At 40.9% G+C, this 6036-nt stretch overlaps 1 non-coding gene across 1 annotated transcript; it reads left to right on the plus strand.

Annotated features, from left to right (window-relative positions):
- Positions 1-4211: 4211 nt before the first annotated feature.
- On the plus strand, positions 4212-4286 carry Trnal-caa (transfer RNA leucine (anticodon CAA)). Its single transcript has one exon. It is a non-coding gene; the product is annotated as a tRNA-Leu (tRNA).
- Positions 4287-6036: the final 1750 nt, after the last annotated feature.

Below are 6036 nucleotides of genomic sequence, written 5' to 3' on the forward strand. Positions count from 1 at the left end.
GCTGTATGCACCCGCGCATTATCGTGCAAAATGATGGGTGGGTTGCACAGAAAGTGTCACCGCTTCTTTCGCAAAGCTGATCGTAGGTGATGTTCCAAAAACGAACAGTAATACTGTGCACTGACGGTCTGCCGTGGAGGAACCTAATGCGTTACAGTCGTACACGAGAATCACCATAACTTTTACCGTATTGGGGCTCTGGCGCACTTTCGATTTTCGCGGCGACCCATAATGACGCCATTCGTTCGACTGGCGTTTCAGTTTTCGCTTCGTGGCATTCGCTTCAGAACTGTTCCATAGATTCGACAGGCAGTATACCGCTCCATTCGCACTACCAGCAGAACAGTCTCTGCTTACGTAATACTACGCCTTCCACATCGCTGGCAACAGGGTTCTACATAAGGCTGGTGACTGTTTGGAACGACGGTAACAGGTGCAAACATGTAACTCTTTTGTATCGGTTGTGAATAAGTAGTTGTCACTATTTAATTTCCAACGCTCGTAAAATGGTCCTAAAAGACGGAAGAATCATAGAAGATCAATGGCATGTGGAGCTCAAGACAATGGAAACCATCACGTCAAAGGAAAATAACGTGTACAAAGTGGCCCCTACTTGAATAAATGTCGTGATGATATATTCGTTCACAAAAGATTTTAGATTATTCTCTATTCAAACCTTAAGGATGGAACTGCCAACGGGAGAGATGGGGGTTACCATGAGAAAAAAATTGAATAACCAACGGAAGGTTAATATTCTACTAGTCAGAGTGTGCATTGTCAGAGTCTGAACTTGATAGGGAAGCTAGAAAACCTGAAAAGAGAAATACAAAGGTTCAAGCAAGGTATACTGGGGGTCAGTGAAGTGCAATGTAGAGAAGATGGAGATTTATGGCAAAGCAAATACACGGTAATATCTATGGCAGGAGAAAACGGTGTAACGGGAGTACGATTAGTTACGAACACGAAGGGAGAACGGAGGACGAGTTATTATGAATACGTTCATTGATACTGTTGTTGTCATTAGAATCGCCAACTAAATAATTGCAACAAAAGTTGTTCAAATATACATGCCGATATTACAAATAGAGATGAAGTGGTAAAGATGGCATATGAAGATACTTAGTGGCTAATTCAGTATGCAAAAAAGGATGAAAATCTGATAAGCGTGGGGAACCGCAACGCAGTTGAGGAGGAAGGAATAGATAAAGGATCTACGGGAGAAAGTGAGATGCAAATAGGAATGAGAAAACAAACAGACTAATTAATCTCCGAAGCAAATTTGAGTTAGTGAATACACCACACATGAATCACAAGAACAGCAGCCATACTTGGAAAATGCCCAGAGACGCGGGAAGAGACTCCAACTGGATCACATCAAGGTCCGATACAGATTCTTAATTCCCATATTGCATTGTAAGGCGAATCCACAAGCCTACCCCGACTCAGAGTAATGATGAAGACAAATAAAAATGTAAATGTCGTGTGACTAGGGCCTCCAGGCGGGCAGACCGTTCGCCGGGTGCAAGTCTTTCGATCTGACGCCACTTCGGCGACTTGCGCGTGATGGGGATGAAATGATGACGATTAGGACAACACAGCACCCAGTACCTGAGTGGAGAAAATCTCCGATCAAGCCGGGAATCGAACCCGGGCCCTGATTACTCAGTGTTGTTGTTGTTGTTGTTGTTTGGTTTGTGGGGCGCTCAACTGCGTGGTTATCAGCGCCCGTACAATTACCCAATCTTTGCTCAGTCCAATTTCGCCACTTTCCTGGATGATGATGAAATGATGAGGACAACACAAACACCCAGTCATCTCGAGGCAGGTGAAAATCCCTGACCCCGCCGGGAATCGAACCCGGGACCCCGTGCTCGGGAAGCGAGAACGCTACCGCGAGACCACGAGCGGCGGACAGATTACTCAGCTACCGGGGGCGGACATGATGAATATTAGATAGAAATTCAGAGAATCACTTGGAAAAATCAATGTGGAAAAACGTGGGGAACTAAACTACTCAAGAATGATGAGATATTAGCTTGGCTTGATAAGTTACCGAAATGAATGGTGCCGCATGATATCATGAAATGGAAGCTTGCGAAGTATGAGAGTATTTTTATGTTTATTTCACATGTGTCTGATAGGATCTGCACTGTTTGCTACAAAATATGTGTTGTATACTCCTCTCAGTCGGATCTGTTATTACGTTTTTATACAAACTATTTACAGTGTTTTCTGTTTCTATTTTCGTTATATTTCAGACATAAGAGACAGTGAATGGCCTCGGTATAATTTATCAATATCTTCATTAACCCCTCTTTGTAAAACTATACTTGATTTTCAGTTTATTGCAGTGTTGGTATCATATACAAACAAAACAGTCTTAGCATGTTGTAATACTACAAAGGAAATGCTAACCCTCTAAACAAGATAAAATAAATGTGTTATATTGAAACACTGTGTGTCACCACTTGTAATTATTGCCCAACTAAATTGTTACTGACGACTTCGCAGCGGACACTTTCCTTCTGACACTCTTCGTTTCCTGTCTGAATGATAGGATTTGAACCATTCTGTGAAACGTCCTGTTCACATTATCATTTTAATTTACTTAAAAGCATATTGTAATTTATAGAGCCTTTGACACACCACGAGGTATACCAGTGACCCGGAATTTATTCTCTGATGAACTAAGTATATTCTCACTGTACGTATAAAGACTTCCTCAACGACGGAACCCCTTTAGAAATACAGAAAAACTGATATGTTTTCACAAAGGAAGCTACGAAATTAAGAGTGAATGTTGTCAGATCTTAGTAAAACGGAAAGAAATGATTCTAAAACAAATTCTCGGAGTGTATAAGTCGATAAGGATTAAGTTGGACATACGCGACGGATGTACAACAGAAGAAGATTGTAGTTACAGTTCAAATAAATGTCATACAAAAACTGACTAAGAAGCCTTTTGCGTTGTAGCTTACAATGTGGGATGTTCTTACAATGACCAGCGTTGGTTTACTAAATTGTTCAGCTCTAGAATACTGTCAGATATTACAGAAATATTAATTTGTGCCCTCCTCGTCACTTTCTGTTAAAAACTTGCTTTAGCCGTAAGGTTCGAATACAAATTGCATATACACATGCTGTGTTCGTGAAAGTTGTTGGCTCCATCTAACATAAAATAAACCGTTTCTGTGAATTTAGTGCGGTTAACAGTGTTATTCTATCTGACGCAAATTTCACCTCCGGAAATGTGGTAATAATTGTTATTTACAATTACAAAGGAACAACTCATGTACTGACACGCAATTAATTGTAACAAAATACTGCCGCAAGCCTATGCACTCCAGCATATTCCTAGTGGAATATACACAAAAATGAACTAATTGGAAGAAACAAAAAAATGCTTGTATCTTATTTAATGTATGCCACGCAGCGCAGCCTGTCTTGTTGTACGCCGTGACATTGTGCAGCGAAGAGACAAAGACAAAACAGTATGACGACACCATAATTAGCCAATTTTATGGTTTCTAAAAAATAATAGCCACGAAACACTTTACACCCTGCATGGAGTAATGAATAAAAGTAACATTAGAGTTCACCGTCTATCACGAACAAAGTTTGAGACAAGGCATGGAACATACACTTCTCTCTCTTGCAAGAGTATTCTGAAAAGCCATTTACAGACGTGTGCAAATTGCATCGGCCGGTAGTTCATTTTCGAATGAATAAGTGAAATACTAGTTGAAAGCTGATGAATAAGCTTAGAGACTACACACATAGATACATAGCGCGTATCTTGTTACGCCACGTTTAACATCTGCAAAACATTATTTACAATTGTAGCTTAATGTCCAAGCAACCAGTACCAGAGCGTTCACTCGTTATATGATCTGCACCATCACTGACATTCACATCAACGTCTTCCACAGCTGCAACACTTACCTTCACTATCTGTCGATACATCATCATCTCGTATTTAATAAATATTACAGAACCACGAATTTAATCTACTGAAACTTCCTGGTAGATTAAAACTGTGTGCCGGACCGAGACTCGAAATCGGGACCCTTGCCTTTCTCGGGCAAGTGCTCTACCAACTGAGCTACCCAACGACGACTCACGCCCCGCACTCAAAGCTTTACTACTGCCAGTACCTCGTCTCCTACCTTCCAAACTTTACAGAAGCTCTCCTGCGAACCTTGCGTGAGTCGTGCTTGGGTAGCTCAGTTGGTAGAGCACTTGCCCGCAAAAGGCAAAGGTCCCGAGTTCGAGTCTCGGTCCGGCACACAGTTTTAATCTGCCAGGTAGTTTCATATCAGCGCACGTTCCGCTGCAGAGTGAAAATCTCATTCTGGAAACATCCCCCAGGCTGTGGCTAAGTCATGTCTCCGCAATATCCTTTCTTTCAGGAGTGCTAGTTCTGCAAGGTTCGCAGGAGAGCTTCTGTAAAGTTTGGAAGTTAGGAGACGAGTAGTAAAGCTGTGAGGGCGGGCAGTGAGTCGTGCTTGGGTAGCTAAGTTGGTAGAGCACTTACCCGCGAAAGGCAAAGTTCCCGAGTTCGAGTCTCGGTCCGACACACACTTTTAATCTGCCAGGAAGTTTCATATCAGCGCTCACTCCGCTGCAGACTGAAAATCTCATTCTGGAATTTAATCTACTACTCAACTTTATTTTATAGTGGTATATGCTTGCGTAAAAAGTACTTTATTTTCCAATAATCTCTGAAAAAAACACTAATGTGGGCATCCATAGCTTCAATAAATGTATAAATGTTGTATGATATTGTAAGTGATCCATGATGTAAAGTGCTTCAATTTTGAAAGTATACGCTGTCATGGTGACAGCATTTTAAACTGAGATTCAGTCGCAAGCCTGAAATCTTTTATCTATCCCTGCAACATGTATCGGGAAAGAAGTCATTACCTGTACCATCAGAGAATAACGTTGGTAGAAAAAGGAGGCAGGAAGGAAAGGTAGCGCAGAATCTACACCAGACAAAGCTCCCCTTCCATTAAATTTTTTAACATGGCAAGATTGTTACTTATATTCGATAGGAGTAGGCAACTGCAGTGCTACGACTCCTAACCTATTATCAAAACTTTCACAAAGCTCTGTCCTCATTTTAAAAGACACAATCAGTTCCAGAGAACTGCCCACAACTGTCCAAAAATCGTCACGCAAGTTACTACACGTCATGGAAGTTGATACTCGTTCTGAGGTGTCGAAATGAGGAAGCAAGTAATTAATGATACTTTCGTCTCGCTGTCTGCCATCATGCATGCAATATGGACCGTCGGAGATGCTTCGAAAACTTTATCGAAGCCCTAATATTAAATTTCAGAAGTTACCTCCCACTAATACGGTTCGACTGCATGGTGAGCAAATGTACTCTCCAGACACACTCATTGTGCATAAAATGTGATTAGGGATTGACTGACTGACTGAAAGTCTACAACTTTTCTTGAGTGGGGAGAGATGTAGAGTACGTGAATGTGTATGATGAGGGGAAACATTTTAAATGCAATTTTTCTTAGGAGTGCAAATTAGTTGTTATAAGTCTTAATTCAAATGGAATAAATGGATTAACAGTACATAAATTAACAAATGCACAGATTAATAGTACACTCCATACAGTCTCTCGTTTGCAGAAGCTGGCTGAAAGGAAGTTACAAGGGAGCATCACCATGAATGATGCCGAACGTAATGACATTAAAATTGGGAATCCATACAAAAAGGTGAGGAAAATCCTTTGTAAACACGAAAACAGACACACACTTCATAGTAACACAAAGTTATAAAACTTGGTTCTCCACAAAAGAGATGGACGTACGTCGAGCTCAAATATTTCCCACCCAATGTAATAAATTCCTTAATTTCCGTTGTGTTTTACATTCGTTATATATATTGGGGATCATTCTGAGTGGAATTATTTGTACTACTCATTAATAAACACCTTGCACGCGGTACCTCTCTTTTGTGCACACGTAGCAGTCAAGTTGTGAAAAAATCAGCACTCGAGCAATAAAGGAACAAAAT

The sequence above is a fragment of the Schistocerca cancellata genome, chromosome 6 (genome assembly GCF_023864275.1).
Source record: "Schistocerca cancellata isolate TAMUIC-IGC-003103 chromosome 6, iqSchCanc2.1, whole genome shotgun sequence".
Classification (NCBI taxonomy): Eukaryota; Metazoa; Arthropoda; class Insecta; order Orthoptera; family Acrididae; genus Schistocerca; species Schistocerca cancellata.